Source organism: Ochlerotatus camptorhynchus, unplaced genomic scaffold, assembly GCF_037179485.1.
Source record: "Ochlerotatus camptorhynchus isolate MF236.1 unplaced genomic scaffold, CSIRO-AGI_Acam_v1.1 ptg000132l, whole genome shotgun sequence".
NCBI classification, from domain to species: Eukaryota; Metazoa; Arthropoda; class Insecta; order Diptera; family Culicidae; genus Ochlerotatus; species Ochlerotatus camptorhynchus.
The window spans coordinates 787,458-808,377 of NW_027040622.1; the positions used below are offsets into that span (position 1 = coordinate 787,458).

The window sequence follows — 20,920 nt, forward strand, 5'->3', positions numbered from 1 at the left end:
GACTTACTAAAATGAAGCATGTAAGTGTTCAACTTCAACTTTTAATGGATTTGATAGTAAATCTGTTTCTTTAAAACTAATTGCCATGTCTTAAAAACGTTTGCGTTAAAAACATATTTTTAACGATTTCATAAATAGCATTCTTATTATAAACCTGGAAGTTATCCGCCAAAGTTATGGAAAAACCTGGAAAACCCAGGGAGCTTTATTTAGCCAAATGAGTGGACACCCTGTAAATAGAGAAGATGCTTAAAATTTTATGCCTGAGATGATATAATGATATTGTGTACTTGCAACTAACAAGAAGAAGGTGAAAAGTGTGTGTTTGACTCATAAAACATGTCAATTTCGCTTTCAGAGCATCACAATCAGCGATCTTATGTGTGAGTGCGTGAGTGAGTGCGCTCACGAATCGTAAAATCGCTGATTGTGACGCACTGAAAGCAATATTGACAGGTTTTATGTGTCAAATACATGCTTCACGACCCCTTCTTTTAACCTTCAAGTACCGTAAAACGGGGTAACATTGATAGTTTTTTAAAGTATATTCTAAATATTTTTTACAGCAATGAATGTTTTTCAAATTTTATATTTTTAAAACAAGTACTGAGGATCCAAGAGTAAACTCGTTAGTAATATGTTCAACGGAAATTAAAGCATTTACACTATTTTTTTAGTTTTGTGACTGAACTGCAGTATTTTGATTTGGGGTTACTTTGATAATGCTCGATGAATGTAGAAAAAAAAGGGTGGAACTCAAACAATTTAGGTCTTAAAATATGAAACTATGAATGAGTATATAATCAGAAAACCTCATAAGCAATAAGAATACAACATTGAATTTGTTATGGCTCTATCAGAAATATATTTCATAAGTGATGGTTTGAGTGCTTTTTCAAACAGGGGAAAAACACAAAACTTTTTCTTAATATATTTCTAAAATATGTTACACATACTATATAAAACTATATACGATACCAACGGATATACCCTAAGCTACAATATGGAACCAATTTTTCTAATTTGGAAAAAGCGCATCGAGTAAATTTAATCTTTATATTATACTATCAAAATTACCCGCATTATCAATGATGCCCCGTTTTACGGTACTAATAACCATTATAACATCTAATAACTTCATAATTCCGAAAAACAATTTTTTATAGCAAGTGAGTGGAAGCAACCCTGGTGGTAACAACGATTTTGATATGCGGATGATGGTGACGATGTAGGTAGTGGTGGAAACAAAAAGAGCATTTTGGCTTGTCAAATTTAATGAATTCTAATCGGGATTGTTTTGCCCGGGGTGCATATTTGACTGTTTTCTTCTGCCGAGAATTGATCGGACGGATTTCAAGCTACAATTTTCTGATCGGTAAATATTTGCGATCCATCACAAAAGTTCGCATAAAATAAGTGCAAAATTGTGCACCCCGTTTTAATGTATGCTTCTTTTAGCATTCTGAACAAAGCCCTACCATAACAAACCTTGAAATTACAGGCCTTACTGTTGATATCCATTCCATTTTATTTGTAGCTTGATGAAACAATTATCTGAATAGTAATAAAAGTAACAAACTTGTCTTGATTAAAGATCCATTCTCTGCTTGACCGCCAAACAGTACAGTTCGGTTTTTACTCGCTCATTCGAGTTGTTCGCTAGTTCGTTGCGATACTGCTCGCGCTCTTTTTTTGTTTTGCGGTGTTTGGTGAAGCGTTGCGCGACCTCAGCATGGAGAAACCGCTGCGTGTTCACACGACTGCTATTCCGTCCGACTGCTATTCCGAAACGATCCCGATCGGTCACCGCCAGTGCTCAATTGGCATCGAAGTAGCTGTTGACGAACAATCGTTACGCCATCCTGGAAAACGGCGATGAACCGAAGGTGGAAAAGTAGGAGAAATTTCCACCGTTCTTTGTAAATGGATTCCCGGAAGGCTGTAACCTGCGTGTTACGATTTCTCGTGTTTCCCACGAGCGTGTGCCGTGTTTGTTATGTTTTGTTTTTGTTGTCATTTCACGGCCAGCGACATCAGTACTAAACTTAGGGTTAGGGAAAAAATTATCGTTCTATATTGTCCCGCGGCTGTAATAAAATTAGGACCCGTTTCTCCTCCCACTGCAAAAATAGCGATCAACATAAACGAGCATAACAGTCGAACTTTGTTGCAGGAGCGACGGCGGTTTGTGATTTAACTGTGACATTGTGAACTACAATTAGAGAAGTATTCGAGCCGCAGTGGACTGAACGCGTGTTACAAGCCAATTCACCGTGATGTCATCCATTATGCGAGCTGCATGCTGTTCGAGCATGGAACGAGAAACTGCCACATGGGCTACCGCTGCAACAATTGTGGCAAGCAGCACGTAGGGGAGAATGGTATAACACGCACCCCCTGGGCAGAACGCACCAGCTGACTTTTATTTGCGTTTTTCATGGCTTTTACGTAACTTTTTTGTTGTCTTTTCAAGCAGCACTTCTAGCATAGCATCTGAACTCAAAATCCTGCATGATAAATCCTTGAAATGGATTAAAAATTCCAAGAAAAACTCAAAATAAAATGAAAAAGTGCGTCTTACCCCGGGGGTGCGTTATGTACTGTTCTCCCCTACCTGAATCCTGTGAGCTAATGGAGGACGCAGATCCCAAATGTGTCATTAAAGGTGCAGCACATCGGGCAACTCGCAAGATATGCCCGCAGTTAGCGGAATTCAATAATCCGTAAAGAAGCCTCTACCTGGCTGCCATCTCTCAACGGCGCCAAATTTCCATGCTACCACCACTTCCACTCAACAACCGTTTTGCTGCTGCATCGGTCCCGCCAACAGCTGGGGAGCCTAACTCTGCGAAAAACTCAAGACGTCAGTCATATGCGGCAACCACTGCATTCCGAAGCACCTCTCCACCTCCAGGGCTAACGTGGCAGCATGAAGGAGCTCCGCCTTCACCAACGATCGAGAACGTAGACACTCTTCTTACAACGGCGGAACTTGTTACACTCTTGACAGAAGTCATCATGATCCAGCGCACCTGCAGGACCCGAACTGAACAGTTTCATGCTGCCGTATAAGTATGAAGCCTAAAGCCATCAAAATTTCCAATTGGAACGCTTGCTCGCTCAAAAGCAAGAGCATCGAGTTCGTTGAATTCCTTAACGAACGAAACATCGATATCGCCATCATCGCCGAAACGCACCTGAAGCCCGAGATTAACGTCTTCCTTCACAATTTCCGGCTTGTGAGGTTGGATCGAACCATCTCCTGGGCAGGAGGAGTGGCCATCGCTCTAAGGAGGAACACTAACTGTCGGCTACTACCGAGATTCCAGCTGAAGATCATCGAAGCCGTAGGGTGGAAGTTTCTACTCCTGTTGGTCCCATCACCATCATATTGCGGCTTACTGCCCCAAGTAAACATCAGGGACGGGTCAGCAGCGGACCTGCGGCGAGATATTGTCAAACTAACACGACGGCGGGTGACCTGAACTTGGCGCTTTGGGCAACAGTTGGCGCAACCAAAATGGAACCATCCTGTTCAATGACCTGCAGGTGATGCAGTACAACCTATTGAGTCCGGACACTCTGACACTTGAGTGGGTCCGGTGCTCACGCCATCATCGACTTGGCGAACAATATCTTGCAACCTGTGGTTTACCAAGAACTCAGCTCAGACCAATATCCGGTGGTGGCCTAAGTGGGTTTCTTCGTAAACCGATTTGAAGCATCCTGACGCAACTAAAACCGCGCCGACTGGGCGCAGTTCCAACGCTGGGTTGACATCAGTATCGACTATGCCGTCCAGCCGGAAACGACCGACGACATCGACCGGTGCCTGCGCTTCACCGTTGAAAGGATTTCCCGGGCAACATGTTCCAGTATCCAGACAGGTGAGTAATACTCGGAACCTTAACAGGCCCACTAAAGACTTCATTAGACTCCTCAACACCATTCGTAGGCAGTACCAGCGTACCGGCCTGCCTCATCTGAAGACCAATTGCAACCGTTTAAACAAAATCATTCAAGCCAGGGGATGGTGGATCTAAGAAATGACGATTTTGCAAACAAGATTCGCTCCCTCCCAGATTGTGCTGAGCAGCCAAGCCAAGCAGCTAACCCCAGTTAAAAAGGCTAATGCTCTTGGTCTACAGTTTGTAAATTCACATTACCTTGGCCAAGCCACGATGAGTCCAAATGAGCCTGCAGTATCAGAGACAATGTCTAGAGTCGCTGCCACCCCCGTAGTTGTCCCTGACGAAAGTACAATATCGGCTGATGAGGTGATATCAGTCATTAAATCAACGAAGAATATGAAGGCTAATGTAGTGGTCAACCTCGAGGTGAAAAACTTGAGTGTTGAGTTCTTCGAGCATCTTGCAGCGGTCTTCAATAAGTGTGTGGTGCTTGACTACTTCCCTGCATGTTGGAATTTAGCCAAAGTCATTCCAATCCACAAGCCTGGCAAATACCCTACCAGTGCCAAAAGCTATCGCTCAATTAGCCTCTTGTCATCTATCTCGAAGCTATTCGAAAATTTTATACTGAGCCGTCTGCTGGTGTTTTCTAATAGGAAAAGCCACTCTACCATCCACCAACTCGCACGGGTTACTAACATAATCAAGCGAAACAAGTCCATTACCAATACATCTGCCATGGCATTGTTGGACGTTGAGAAGGCGTTCAACAATGTCTGGCATGATGGTCTAGTGTACGAGCTGCATCGATACAACTTCCCGATCTTCCTTTTTAAGATCATCAAAAACCACTTGTCGGGCAGATCTTTCCAGATCTTCTTGAACAATTCACCTTCTGATACATTCAACGTTGATGCTGGGGTTCCCCAGGGTAGCCTCCTTGGTCCTATTCTCTTCAATACCTTCACGTCAGATGTTCCTCCTCTTCCGGGTGGTGGTATTTTTCAATGTTTGCGGATGACACTGCAATCATCTATAAGGGTCGAATAATCCGTGCTCTGACCAAAAAACTCCAATAAGGTCTGGGTGTTCTGTTAGACTATTTCAAAAGCTGGAAAATTTGTATGAATGCAGCTAAAACACACACTTCCGCACCCCAATTCACCTCGGCTTATCCCGCCTGGTAACTTAAAAGTCAATCTTTATAATACTCCCATTGAATGGTCGAGTGAAGTCGTCTATCTTGGTCTCACCCTTGATAGCAAGTGGCTGTTCCGTACCAATGTGGACAAAACATCCACCACGTGCAACATCTTGATTAGGTCGCTCTACCCACTTATCAACAGAAAGTCCATCCTTTCCCAAACAATCTTGCCGTCCACAAGCAAATCATCCCCTCTGCCATAGAGTATGAAACGCCAATCTGCACTCAAAAAATTCCACACGTTTGATCGAAGTGTTTAAACACTTTATTTTTTAAATGCACAATCACATTTACTTTAAGTGTATTTCACCTTGGTTAAATGCAGTGGCGTCTCGTCCATATGTGCACCTCGTGCACTGCACAGTCTCAAATTTTCAAAAAGTAAAATTTATATGTCATAAAAATTGGCAAAAAATTAATACTCAATTAAAACCATTTTTGTCCGCCTTATTTATTGGTTTCATATGGATAGTAATTGAATTATCCACCACATCACTGGATAGTAGCTGAATTGTTTACCACATCGCTGCTCAACCTCCGTTTTACCCACCACTGAAAGAAATGTACGTAAAACAGAAGCGAGGCATAGCAATCTTATTTTCACGTACGGGCACGCTGGGATTTTACCACGTGCAGACAACACTTTTTTTGGGCTTCTATGGCGAATGAGCGACACAAAACAAACAAGGAAAATATGCCTTCGTTCTACCAAAGCCACCGCATGCTAAGTTCTCCCAGTCTGAGCACTTTTGCTTGTGCACCAGAAACGCTCGTATTTACAACCAGATCAGTTGTATATGTATTGAAGTCCCGTAAGCATAATTGCCGCTGTGTTAGTGTTTATTTTGTGCACTTCTATCTTTGCACAGTTTAAAGAGAAGAGAATAAATTGGCACGTATAGGCTACGTCACGTCGCATTTGAGTTTCTCTCTGAATTGATTGAATCTTGGAGAGCCGTCATTCGTTGCATACCTACCTACACGCACACATCGAATTTTTAAATTTTTAAATTTTCTCACTACCATGTCTGCATTTCATTCAGTAGCCTCAGAGCATTGATGGAATATTGTTCATAGCATAGTGCAAAATTAAATAGGAATCATGGAACAGGATATTGTTGATGACCTCCTGAAAATACCGTTTGCCAGAAGGTGAGTAACGATGACAAATATCATAAACATGAGACTTAAAAAGAAAATCAATGTTTCTATGCAAGAGTTAGCAAAACTGGTAGCAGAACTGTTTCCCATCATCATTTCGTTTATTTTTTATGCAGGTACCCCCGTCGAAAGATTTGTATCCCATTTTTTTTTATTATGCATCAAAATTGGCTTCTACTGTTACAGACAAAATATAAATAAAATAGGTGCACAACTAGTGAATTTTCTCACGTGACGCCACTGGTTAAATGTGTTATGCACGTTAATTTCTGGTGCTTCAAACTTTGAAATGTTGAAAATCTTTCACTATCTATTCAAGTGTTTTGCACATTTAATCACACTACTATTCAAAACAGATGGATTTAAAGTGTTTTGCATTTTAATACGATGTGAATTGTTTGCTCAGAAAGGTAAACATCGAAAACAAGAGTTGTGACTTTATCCTATCAACCCGCCTCATATATGAGAACAACCGTGGCACAGTGAGATCGAAAGAAGACTCCGACAGCAGCACACTCCAAAAGTCAATGATCGAATCCCAAATCAGACCCATTAAAAATATATCAAGCAGATAGAAAGCTCCTGCCTCTGGATGTTTTGTTTATGTATGTGTCGATTATTTTAGAGTCGATAAAGTAGAATATTGTACAATATTGAAGTATGATGTGCAAAGCTATTGATATCATATGAGGCACATAGAATCCATGATACATAGCCACATGATGATGACGTGTGGATTTTTTTGAGTGTGGGAGAGCTGCACTAAGTGGCATCATATCAAACCCCAAAGGATCCAGAACAAGATCCTTCCCAAACGATCCAGAACAACAGTCCCCCGCGGACTCGGAATTCTGGCTCGTTTTTCCTTTCAAAAAATAAATTTTCCATCTCACTGTTGGGGGGATTGATTGCTAAACTGCTTATTCCTCAAGACATCCAACGTCTACAATCAACCATTTCTGCGCAAACAATAAAACGCGCGTTTTGATACCCCTGGCACCACTGTGCGACTCTCTAGGTATGTGGTAAACTTAAAGCTAGCAAACAATCAAATTCTTCTACACTTTGGCCCAGCATAATGCTACAAATGCACCCAAAATTAGTGATACGCTTTTTGGGATGAATTTTGTGTGATGAAGTATTTTTTTCTCGGAAACGTACCTTCATTGACTTGAGTGACACGCAAACACGTGACACATGGAGAAATACGAATCAATCAGGTGAAATAGAAAAATTGCAAGCACTTTTGGGTGTAGCACAGGTGGGGTGTTGATGTCAATTTCATTTTTACAACTGCTACACATTTCCCTATTGCAGCGATAGAAGATTTTAACGGCTCCTGGTCATGTGATTGATTTGTGAGTGTGCGTAGGGAGGAAATTCAGTTTTTTTTTTGTGCATCGAAAATGTATCCTTTCTCCAATGTTATCAATTGTCAGCCACACCATCGAACGACACACTCTTGTCAAACGATAACCCACCACAGCGCACAGCCCATCACATCGCCGCCGCATACCTATGTGCACTTACACGTACGAACTCCTCACCGAAACGAAGCTGTAAGTATAGATATTGGCTTTCGTCGCAGGTGAAGTTTTGCTGGTAGAAGAACCGATCGCAGTTTATCGTTGATATTTGGACCGACGTGAGGTTGCCGTTAGTGTAGCGTGAGTGCTTTTACCCGCCCTGTCAATGTGTTGTTTCATAGATATAACAATTGACCTTGGAAACGAATTGCTGTTTTTTTTTAGGGGTGCTGATTGAAAGTGATAATTATATTTGACGTGAAGAGATGGTGTAACGTTATCGGATGAAACAAAACTCTCATGTGCAGTGGAAATAATTCGATAATTATTACGAGCAATGATCTAACAGTGTAGCTAATAAATTACATCGTGGGATTTATTGTGTTTTTGCTAATCTACCTGAGTCATCCTGACGTCAGTCAGCTGCGTGAACAAATCGGTTGTGGAAGGTGCAATGTGAGTAACTGACAACGTGAGTTGAATTTGAATTATGGATGAATAAACACTCTAGCTAATTTTCAACCTCGTCTCGGATGAAATCATCAGTTCTGATTGATTTACCAAGTATCTGCAAGCGAAACTAGTGCCCCAGGTTCGAAGAAACCTTATCGAAGTGTGAAACCAAAAACAAAATGTTTAACCCTTACTGGTTACTGTGCCGATGATAAGAAACCTTATCAGGATGTAACCGAATGCAGCACCGAACGGATGTTGGGTGACGACACCAATTGGCTCGCACTGCTTCGTTTATCTGTTTCGGTACTTTACCGGTATGGCGTCATTGTAAATAATTCCGCAACCTTGTCAACCGAGCCGCTATAGGTGCAATTCTAAAATGCATAGGACCGGTACGAGGCACCACGATAGTGTGAGAAGGTTTAGGTCGTGCTTTGCGGCGTTCAAGGGGAAGGTTCTCGCTGTGCTACAATGCCCTGAGCGCGTGCAGGGTGTTACCGATAGATCGATTCAAGGTGTGCAATATGGGACGGCTTGCGGTGTGCTTATCGCCTTTCAAGCCATATGGTGTTGTAAGCTGTGTTGGGGTGAACTGGTGTGAACATTCTCTGGGTTTTGAGGTTTCCTAACATATTTCTTTCGAATACAAGGCAATCGATTGAATCACTGTGCTTATGGAATCTTCCAAAAGCAACTGAGCAGGGGGCAGAACGATTAATTGTGGATTAATAAATGTGTGACTAGCTTAGCTGATGATATGATATTCATAATTGGTGTCTTCGGTAACGTTGTTTTTAACTTGTTAAATATGACAATTTAACCAGGTTTGCAAACAAAATCGAACTTGTTACAGTTACAGATATAAATTCCCTCTAGAGTTTACACTTTCTTCACAGCAATATAAATGAGCGAAAGCCAGGCGCCCACGTCTTAGTTCGCCTTTTTGTCCACCTAAAATATTCATAAGTATTACAATCAATCAAGAGTTAATGAACAATCAATGAAGCATCCTATTACACTAGCAACCCCGCAATCTGATGCTATCATAATTTTCAGCAATGTCAGGAATGCTCACAAGCCCTCAACATATGCAAGAAAACTTACTACTACCTCGAGGTATCTTCCAAATGAGCTTCAAAATTGCATTTTTTTTTTAAATCAAATTTTAAATTCAGTCCTCTATATCCGTAATACGCGCGTGAGGCTCAAACCTTTGTAGGCTACTCTTTTTTGACGTAGGACTACGTCTGTGATTTCTATATGGGGATACACTTTGTGAAAACTGAAAATGGAACATGTAACAAAATTATGAAAGATTTTGACCGTTAATAACTCACCAATCGATCAGAAATATTCCTACGGATCTGTTAAATTTAAGAATTTATCATTTTTTTTAAAAATGTTACTATTGAAAATTGCACGAATGCAACTGTTGCTATGATAGTTAAAATAATCACCGATTGCCTGCGAAAAGTGATTTCCCTGACACAGATTTCAAAGTTGAATTCCATCCGGTCTCAACAAACGATGTTTATTCAATCACCGCATGGTGATTGGTGATATTCTCCAGTTCACAACGAAAGACTGCCTGCAAGCAGCGAGCTGCAGCCTACATCACCATCCATAGAAGGAGAAAGAAGTCGCACAGCTATTGATCGGAATCAGTAGCTCTTACTGAGTTGCAATGGGCCATATATGTTAAGCGCGTCATATTAAAGAGTATAAACAGAGAGAACTCCGCTCAAATTCCTATTCCTACAAAAAAGCACAAGCTCCTGCTCCAGTTAACAAATAAGATTTATTATATAAGACCACGTAGTCCTACGTCACCATTGCGTACAACCCCATAGGGCTGTCCCTTGTAGTTTTTTAATTAATCTACTGCTATTAAATCAAATATTAAAAATCCATCAACACCATCGTGGCGAACAAAAATAGTTTCTGCAGTGCTACAATAATTATTAAAAAGTCATTATGACAGCTATCCATAGAAAATAATCCATTATAGATAACTTCGTCAAGATAAAAAAAATCACTGATTAACTGTTCAAACGACAGATTTAACGTGTGAAATGCAGTGTCTTTTAAATTCTGTAAGTGTTGCTGAACGTTTGATATGTCTAGGCATCGAATTGAAAACATTTATTCCTTTATAATATAATGAATTTTGTGAAGCACAAGTCAAGAAATGTGGTGTTCTTATTTCAACCGCGTTTCTAGTATTAAAGGGCGAACACGAAATTATTGCGACACATTCAACAGGGCATAACTTTTTTACTATTGGGTAAAAATCAACCAAATTTTGCACACTTTCTCATTGATGTGTATTGTATACATGCTGTCAAACTCGAAGTCGTGTTTTTCGATTCAACGAAAATGGAGGTGAACCAACGCGAGTTGAGAGAACCAATTCTTTCCAAACACCTGGAATTTCCTGACCTGTCGCACCGGCAGTTGGGAAAAATGTTGAACATTCACCATTCAACCGTCTTCAAAGTGTTGAAGCGGTTCCAGGAGCGGTTGACGTTGGACCACGGCAAAGGAGCTGGAAGAAAACCGTAGAGTCGCAGAGCTACGTCCAGAATGCAAAGAAGAGAGCTGGACTACATACATACAAGGTACAGAACTTCCCAAACCGCGATGAGCGGCAACAATCGACGGCTAAAACTCGGGCACGGAAGCTCTACGAGAAGATGCTGACAAAATATGGCTGATGTGTGATGGACGACGAAACGTATATAAAAGCCGATTTTAAGCTAATTCCGGGGTTGGAGTTTTTCACCGGCAAGATCAAGTTCGATGTGGACGACAAATTTAAGGAGAAGAAAATGTCGAAGTTCGCCTCCAAATATCTCATTTGGCAGGCCATCTGCTCTTGCGGACTGAGGAGTGAGCCTTTCGTGACAAAGGGCACAGTAAATGGCGAGATCTACAAATCTGAGTGCCTCGAGAAGCGCCTTTTGCCGTTCTTGCAGCAGCACGACGAAGCTCCGCTATTTTGGCCAGATTTGGCATCATGCCACTATTCTAAAAGTGTCCTGGAGTGGTATGAGGCCAATTCTGTCCATTTTGTTCCAAAGGACATGAATCCGCCAAACTGTCCGGAGCTGCGCCCGGTGGAGCAGTACTGGGCAATAATGAAGTGGGAACTTCGGAAGAGCAAGAAGACAGTCAAAGACGAGAAGGACATGTTAAGAAAATGGAAAAAAAAACTGAGAAACTGGTACCGGATGACACTGTAAAGACTTTGATGGAGGGCATCAAGCGAAAATGCGTTCAATTTTACACTCAAGGCTCCATCGGTTAACTTTTCTTTTGATTTTTGAAGTAAATATATGTATAAAACTACCCTCAAATTTTGGTTTGATTCTAAACATAAGAAAATTGGCATGACATTTTCGGTGTCGCAATAATTTCGTGTTCGCCCTTTATATCTTTGAAAGTCACTTCCTCTTTCAATTCGATCACACAAATATCGAGGCAGCAAACCGTTAACTACTTTAAAAATGAACACCATAGTCAAATATACAATTCTTTGCTTCACCGACAACCATTGCAAGGCGTCTAGCTTCAAAGTTGATGAAGTGAATCTATTACATTTCAAAATCAAACGCATTATTTTATTCTGCAAGCGCTGTAATCTCGATATGTGTGCTTCATTGACCAGAAATAAAATGGAAGGGGCAAAAGTCTAGACGAGGAGAGATGATTGATTTGTATTGCTGTATTTTACTGGCAATAGTTAAATCGTTTTTCAGTTTTCCATACTTATTGGCAATTTTATTGATAACATTGTCAATGTGAGAATTGAACTTAAGGTTGTCAAAAATAATCACGCCAAGATATTTAATCTCCCGAACGCGATCAATAGTCATCATCATCATCATCAATTTCAACAGAAACGTTCTCATTTAATCGATTCCGCAAAATTACCATAAATTTAGTTTTACTAGTATTCAAGTTCAACTGCTTGTACTTCAACCATCTACTTAAAGAACGCAAATCTTCATTCAAGTGTAAAACGGCATCATCTAAATCCTTAGCTGCAATGTATAACACAGTATCATCTGCAAATAGATTAATGTCGCAAAATCGTGAAACACGTCGCAAGTCATTAATGTACATAATAAATAACAAGGGCCCTAATACAAATCCCTGGGGCACTCCAAGGTTATTCCCCACGGGACTGGAAGCAGAATCATTAAAAACAGTCCGTTGAGTTCTGTCAGACAAATAGCTTTCAAACCATTTATATGCAGTGTAACAGTCACTCCATGTTGTAAATAGTAAATTAGCCATAAATTAAATAAGGATGAAATAGATCTAATCCATACGCCGAAAACGATGCCTGTAGCAAAACGATTTACTGAGTAATGCCACTTGACCTTGTGCAATTTCTCCCAAAGAGAGAGTTGTGGCTACCCCGACTTTGAACGAAGGACCAGCGATCGGAATAATCTCTCCCCTTGCCGATCTAGTTCGAAGAAGTTCCCGGGAAAATCGAACTTCCGTTAAGTTCGGCCGAGGTCCCCTTCCCTAATCTGAGGGTCACGGCTTCGCTTCACTTTTGTCCGAACCGCCGATTACAGTGTTTCGTTTTGTTTGCGTGATTGTTTCGTTTTGTAAAGTGAGTTAAAGCAACGTGGTTTTACTTGTAAAGGGTGATACGGTCAAAATTTGGTCAAGGGAAAACGCGTGTAAATCGGTGAAATCGTTTATTTAAAAAATCAAATTAAATTTCTTTTTCAAGTTCAATTAGTATAAAATTCAGGAAAAATATTCAGTTAGGCTTCCGCTTTTCCAAATCCGAATTGCCGGGCCTTACGCTTGACCCCTGCCATCAGATTTTGTACAGCCACCTTGTCCACCTTCTTCGCCGCAGAAATCCAGTTTGCCTTGAACTGCTGCTCGCCCTTAGCAGTTTTTTTGGTCTTCTTTAGGTTCCGCTTGACAATAGCCCAGTATTTCTCAATTGGGCGGAGCTCTGGCGTGTTGGGAGGGTTCTTGTCCTTGAGAACCACCTGCACGTTGTTGGCGGCGTACCACTCCATGGCCTTTTTACCGTAATGGCAAGATGCCAAATCCGGCCAAAACAGTACGGAACAACCGTGTTTCTTCAGGAAAGGCAGCAGACGTTTATTCAAACACTCTTTCACGTAAATTTCTTGGTTGACAGTCCCGGAAGCTATGAAAATGCTGCTTTTCAAGCCACAGGTACAGATGGCTTGCCAAACCAGATATTTCTTTGCGAACTTTGACAGTTTCATGTGCTTGAAAACATCTGCTACCTTTCCCCTTCCTTTTGCCGTATAAAACTCCTGTCCCGGAAGCTGCTTGTAGTCGGCTTTGACGTAGGTTTCGTCGTCCATTACCACGCAGTCAAACTTCGTCAGCATCGTCGTGTACAGCCTCCGGGATCGCGCTTTGGCCGTCGTATTTTGTTTATCATCGCGATTTGGAGTCACTACCTTCTTGTAAGTCGATAGTCCGGCTCGTTTTTTGGCTCGATGCACGGTTGTAGACGATACACCCTGCTTATTTGCGGCATCTCGGAGAGAGAGGTTAGGGTTTCGCTTGAAACTACCGGCAACTCTCTTTGTCGTCTCAGCGGCTTCCGGTTTTCGATTTCTCCCCGATCCAGACTTCCTGGCTGTCGACAAACGTTCCCCAAACACTTTAATTACATTTGTAACGGTTGATTTGGCAACTTTTAGCGATTTTGCCAACTTTGCGTGCGAGAAGCTCGGATTTTCGCGATGCGCGAGCAAAATTTTGATACGCTGCTCTTCTTGCTTGGACGGCATTTTGACAACTGAAGAGTGAATTCCAAAATCAAAATAGGAGCAACATTCTACACACACACACCTTCAAAATGAGGGGTGTTCAGGTTTTTTAAATGCAAAATTGAAAGAAATACGTCAAGTTGATATTGACCAAATTTTGACCGTATCACCCTTTATACTAACATTCTAATTTCTCCTCGTTGATTGTTTAGTTATAGATATAAATCTAAACGTAGTGTGCGTCATAGGCTAGACTTTGTGTGTGCGAAAAACAAGCTAGACCAGGTAATGCACTCGTTAAAGAAAATCTGTGCATTGCGCTCAATGTTCTTTTCAATAGCCAATGGCTACGTTTAACTTCCAACGTCATCATCTGCATCCCCGGGGTGAATATTCCCGGCAACCGTCACCTTGTCCGGTTGAAAGTGATCCGCATCTACATCACTGAGCAGGGCTTTGTGGTTAACAACTGCCACTGCTGTTGAGATCACGTTCGTCCACCCACGTGGAAATCTTTGGCCGTTCAACACCAACGGTCGAACGCGCATCGATTGAGTAGCACCGTTGCCGCGCCAGTAACAGCAGCGCAGCAATCAACGACAGCTCAATCAACTGGTGAGCCCGTTCTATTGTTTTTTGTTGAGTGTGGCGTCCGGCGAGGGCGCCACGGAGGACCTTTTTTTTGCCGACCACAAGGTCAAAGAGCATGAAGTGCTAAGTTTTGGATAAGTCCAATAATTGTAAGTTTGGGTGTCGGCAAGACAAACGTGCGCACGTATCGTCATACATATATGTCCACCCAACCCATCAATGTTAGACACCTGGTTGCCAAGCATTGCGGTTCCCCGCTTGCTGCATCGTCGTGGGATTCGTCGGGAAGAAACACAAGAGCACAGCACAGATAGAAGGTAGTTGTACCGTACGCACACAAGAATAGGACTAGGTAGAGAAATAGAATAAAGAGGAGTAGAAAAAAACAAACAATTGAAATTTCGTGAAAGCACGCTCTAGTTACAATAAAATCTCAACTTACCGTTTTCCGTTGTGAAATAAATGCTTTATTTGATTTCGATGTAATGTTGCCCTATTAAAAACTAGAATGAGAGAAAGAAAGTGTCTTCACGTTGTTTCGGGTCCGTGTAATTCTGTTGTTGTCTTCCGCGTGGTTGGAGTTTGACTTTATGTTGCGTACCTCTTTTACTGCAGCTGCGCCTCTGGTGGATATAAGTGGAACTACCGATGAGGAAAGCTTGACGTGTAACGTCGTTTAAGGTTTGTTTGCTCTTTTACCGTGAGCTTTGGGGAAATATTTCGAGGTGTGAGAGATTATACTGTTTTTGAAATAAGGGTTTCTACCCGTTCAATTTTGGTGGTAGTGAAGCTGGATCGATTTCTTCTTTTTAGGAAGATTACACTTGGACTCGCCCTGAGGCAGTCTCATCCGGGAAAAACTCACCATGGCATGCAGTCTCCTTTACCGGAGTGGCCGCATACTTAACCGAGATCGAGCAGTGACGACTACAGCAGTGCTCGTAATTTCAAACCGCTTGATTGATCTTAACAATAGAAATTGTTTCAAAAGTGCTTTAAAGATCCAAGAAAACAGCAACAATCGTATATTTACACTCCAAGTCATTTTTCCACCTCGCTAATACCAAATTATACGCGGTTTCACAAGAATGACCTTCTCGATATCTCGATTGTTCTGGTATCAACAAACTATTACTATTTAAATACTCCAAAAGCTGGCCTTTAACAACAAGTTCTAAAATGTTCTCTAATGTTTGCAACATGTTGATGGAACGATACTCTTAGGCTTTAATCGTTCCAGCAACTTTTTGAATAGTCACCTCTAAGGATTCCTTCCAAATTTGTGGAACATGTCCAGTTTGCAATGATTCATTAATAAGGTCCAGCAATATGTGGCCAATGACATGAAAGCAATCTTGAAAAACTCTAGCATTAACATTATCTACTCCAGCCGATTTTCCTAATGAAAATCATCTAATGTTATTGGGTGAAAACCTTCAAATCTACAACTTTTATTAACTGGCTGTTTTATTTCCTCAGGTTCATCGACCAATTCAATTGATTGATTAATCAATGAAACACTGTTTACAAAATAATCATTAAATTTAGATGCAATTACTTGTTTTGACTGTTCTAATGTGCCATTAAAAGTTATGGACCGCGGTTTGCAATTACTAGGTTTTAATAGAGTAATTCAAAATTTTCCATAACTCTTTGCTGTTGTTTTGATGCTGATCAATCGTCCTCTGGACACATTCACAACGAGTTTACTTTATCGATTGTGATTGAGTACCTATTCCAATGATTGTCATTATTTGATCTATAAAACTTTTCGTACCATTTGTCCCTTTTCCGTTTAAGACGCAAAAGATCCATATTGTACCAGCTGTTCGAGTTTTTCAAAGAAACAAACTTTTGCTCAACTAGTTGATTGGTACACGATTTCAAAGCGTTATTAAGAACAGCTGTAGATTCATCTAAGTTACCGGCCGTGAATGGAAAATCCACGCTCCTCTCAACAAGATTCGAATATTTCCTCCAGCACTTCAATTTTACAAAATGATCGTTATCGTTAACATGGTCATTAACCACTAAGGTCTCATGACCGGTTATTTTCAAATCAGTATCCATAACTGAACAAATAGAATCAAAATTGGAATAAACGTGGTCAATTAAAAGTTCTACTGTGCTTCATTTACCGTTTGCTTTAAATTAAAAAAAACTCAGCAAAACGCTTCAAATGATTCGAATTATGGTTATCACGCCAATTTATATTAAAATCACCAGCCAATATATTTAATTTATTAGAATCAAGGAATGTCTCGAGCCAGTTCTCTAAAACTTCAACAAAACGCTGGTGACTAGAACTGTGAAAATGATACAAAACACCATAATTACCCATCTTCATGTCACGTAAAACTGTAATGCCCAAGAACCAGTTTCCGTCAATAGCTTAATAAACCAATATTGGAAATCTAGCTAGAATATCATCGCTCTACTAGATGCCATGATCAGTCAATTTTTCAGAAAAATTAATCCTGAATTCATCCACCACTAACCCTTCTGACGAACATCGCATCATAAAATTAGACTCAAATCAGATTCCGCAGTGGTCCAAGATAAGCATGAGCGTGATTGACCGCCCGATTATGCAACTCTCGTATTGCCAGATCAGCTGTAATTACACAGAGAACCAATAGACGTTGCTTGGGACTAGCAATCGTCCTCAATGTGTAAATACTGGTGATCTGAAAATAAACAATACCAGCACCAGCCACGTCCGAATGCTGGTCAAGAAAGGAATGGGTAGGAATATGTTGACGTAATCCTCGTTTTAATAAAAGCCGAGAACACCTCTTCCACGAAAAACTAACGGGATGTTGGATAGAAGGATTGGGATTGCAACAAGATTCGTTTTGGTAAACGATATGCTGAATTGATGTTCTTACGATTCAATAGGGCAAGAAGCTAGGGTTCTACTCAGTAAGCAAAATCGGTAGTCACTATGACAAAACAATTACGAACAATTTTCCGTTCAACTTGTTGTTATTAGGTTTCGATCGCGGCGGTGACCTCACCGACGACAACAACAACTGCTCTTGAGAAGGATTTCATATGGATTTCCGATCAACACGTTTTTCCTAAAACACAAATATTACTTCTTGTACGTACCCGTTCCACCAACCGAATTTCATGACGCTTTATATCATATTATGAAAGAAAGACGATCTCAAGTTTAACTCTACAATGTGAAGGAGCTTGGGATTGAACCTATGATATTCTATTCAGTAAGCAAAATAGTTCGCCACAAGGCCACTGAACACCTTATTTCACAAAACAATTACGACCAAGGTCCTGTTCAGCTTGCTGATACTACACCAATAGAAAAAATCATGTAAATTTCTGTGATATATAGTGCACATAAATTATGTTGTAAAAAACAATTGCAAACAATTATTTTTTGTTGTAAAAACCCTTGCAAACAATTTCGCTGTTTAAGCCAACTATAGCTCAACACTAAACGAGGGGAAAAGTAGGCTGCGCTGCTGAATTGACGTTTATGTACTGTGCTGTGTGATTTTCTCGTGAAAAGTTTAATTCAAATTTTAAATAACTAATAATGTGAAATAAATTGTAACAATTGTGAAGTGGAGTTTTTAGTGGATTGTATGACGATGACCAAATGGAGTTCCACTCGATTCAGTTGTTTTAGTAATTGGCATTGATGAATAGTGAAGTCTTCCGGATAACAGCAGTTTGTTCCAGCCGACGCTCAGCTAAGTTATTTTTTGGCTTTCGTTTCTGTAGCTCTTATACAAAAAATCAATAACATTAACAGTAGCTCATTAAATACGCGCCAATCAAGTACTGCAATACTGCTTGATGTAATATTTCATCGATATTGTATTGTAGCAGGGCTTACCGCAATACCTGCGTTCTTGTAAAGGGCTATTGGATCTACGATAGAGGTGTCACCTTCTAGTTCTTGGATTCAAGCTTCTTGCAGTCATGACTGCAGGGAGATTTTATGTCACTGCCAGACAGTGGAAGTGCCTCAAAATGTAAATTTAACATGAAACTGGCTGAAACTGGTCCAGAGGGATTCTGATTGTACGTTGTCGCTGAAATCTTGATCGACATCAGAACCGCAACTGGCGATAATTCTCTAATATAACAACAAAACCCCATTTCGAAGCTCCTTACCTGATGTTATCCTGAACAATGTAAACCTTCTAACCTCACTAAGCCACATTACGGACGAGGTCGTTATTACTAAGTTGGTGGTCATTCCTTAGATCTGCTCCTTTCTAAAATAGTTGTGCAACATATAAAATCACTATACCAACCCTAGGTGAAAATTACGATGCCAGTAAAATATGAACCTGACAAATTTTGCAAACAACCTTTCTCTGATCCAGGTTCTTCGGTGGGTAATAAGACCTCGCTAAAGTTGTTCCATGCTGCATGGAGACACATCAAACTGTAAACTATATTGGTTAATACACTACATTGGATTCCTCTTTAGTAATGTGATTTATATTACAGGTATACTTCTATGAAACGTAGCTGTCACTTTTGACTTCCATCGTCAATATCTCGCTAATAACATTTGAGTCATACACGTTAATATTACCGATAGATAGGAGATTATCTCATCTCTCCGATGGTGTTATTATTTTGTTTGAATGACCGTTTGCGAGAAATCGGCGATGGAAGACAGGAGTGACAGTTGCGTTATATCGAGGTATATCTGTATATGTTTATTTTAAAGAGGATTTAAATTTATTTTAGAAGATCAAGTTCAGCTCTGGGAGAGGCTGTGCGTGTGTTCAAACCTGATGTTTGTTTTTTCCGTGGAGTTTTTTTTATTATTTATTTTATCTATAATCGGTTGCTGATCTAGTTATAACCAGGCCCAGGAGACAATTTCTAGTTTCTCATTCTAGGTCCCTATTATTTGCGCGCTGAGAACCTGTTCCGAAGCCAAGTAGAACCTCCACGAGGCGTCCCATCATTCGTTGAGTCGCAGCGTTGAACCTGACTATTGGTCACGAAACGGCTTGCCAATGCACATCAAAAATCGACTACATACATCCGAACATTTGTTTACCTCAAATCAAAGGAAGACATTCCGCGCAACTACCATAAACCGGACTAGTTCATGTTGATCTTTGTCAAGCTTCGTCTACAATTTGGACTTCTACATCAACACATGTCAGGAAGCCTTCAGGTTCAATTGGCTTAACTTGGTCAGTTCGTTCCATTTTGTAAATTTTTATCTTTTCAAACCAGTAACGTTGGGAAATCACCTTTTTGTGGTGCGTTACTGGTATAAGATCTACCACCGAACCCTAGTAGTCAGAGCTCCGATGACCCTACCCTTGTAGACGATGGATGTGTCATCTGCAAACAGAGACAACGATCTACCATCAGGGAGAGCCGGCATATCAGAGGTGAACAGGTTGAATAGGATGGGGCCAAGGATGCTTCCTTGTGGAACCCCACCACCGATGTTGAAAGCATCCGATGTGATGCCATTGGAAGACCGTACTGCTGAAATTTGAACACCAGGCCATCATGCCAGACATTGTCGAACGCTTTTTCAACGTCCAACAACGCCATGGCAGATGTTTTCGAAAAAGCCATGTTCCGTCTGAGAATGTTTGTTACTCGAGTCAGCTTTTCCGAAAACCAAACTGTTCCTCTAGTAACAAGTTGTTTTCATCGGCAGATGTTAGGAGCCGGTGGTACACTGCTCTTTCGAACAGTTTTGATAACCCTGAGAGAAGGCTGATTGATCGATAACTTGAAGGAGAGGACGGATCCTTCCCAGGTTTCCGGATGGGTATGACTTTAGCTCACTTCCAACACGAGGGGAAGTAGCCAAGTCTGAGACACAAATTAAAAATCAGTGCAATGATGATTGTAGAATCTGGAACTCAAGTGTTTGAGTTCCAGATTCAGGATGTTGTCGAAACCTAGGGCCTTCATGTTTTTAGATGATTTTATATAGGCCAACAGTTCGTCAGCCGTAATCTCGGATTCCTCTGGAAAAATGTTAGGAATCTAAAGAAGATTGGTTGCATTTTCAGCAACCTCAGATTCATGAGGGCTGATGATGTTTTGTCCGAGATTATGGGAGCTGACGAAGTGTTGACCTATCGCGGTAGCCTTCTCTTCAGGAGTTCTAGTGGGGTCAGTGGTGGAATGGGCCTAGGCTTGTTTTTAAGAATTTTTGTAAGTTTCCAGAAGGGCTTAGCACAATCTGGGAGAGAGCGGATCTTACTAGCAAAATCGTTATTTCTCAGATCCACCATCCTGGCCTGAATGATCTTTGTTAATCGATTA

At 40.9% G+C, this 20,920-nt stretch overlaps 1 protein-coding gene across 2 annotated transcripts in view; it reads left to right on the forward strand.

The window, feature by feature from the left end:
• The first annotated feature begins 7,959 nt into the window (after window positions 1-7,959).
• LOC135700323 (uncharacterized) overlaps window positions 7,960-20,920 on the forward strand; it is a 49,613-nt gene continuing 36,652 nt past the window's right edge. The window contains exon 1 of one of the 2 annotated variants that reach the window (XM_065220803.1): window positions 7,960-8,274. The gene's annotated coding sequence lies outside the window, so the exon portion shown is untranslated. The remainder of the gene's footprint in view (window positions 8,275-20,920) is intronic. The other variant, XM_065220804.1, reaches the window with a different exon arrangement.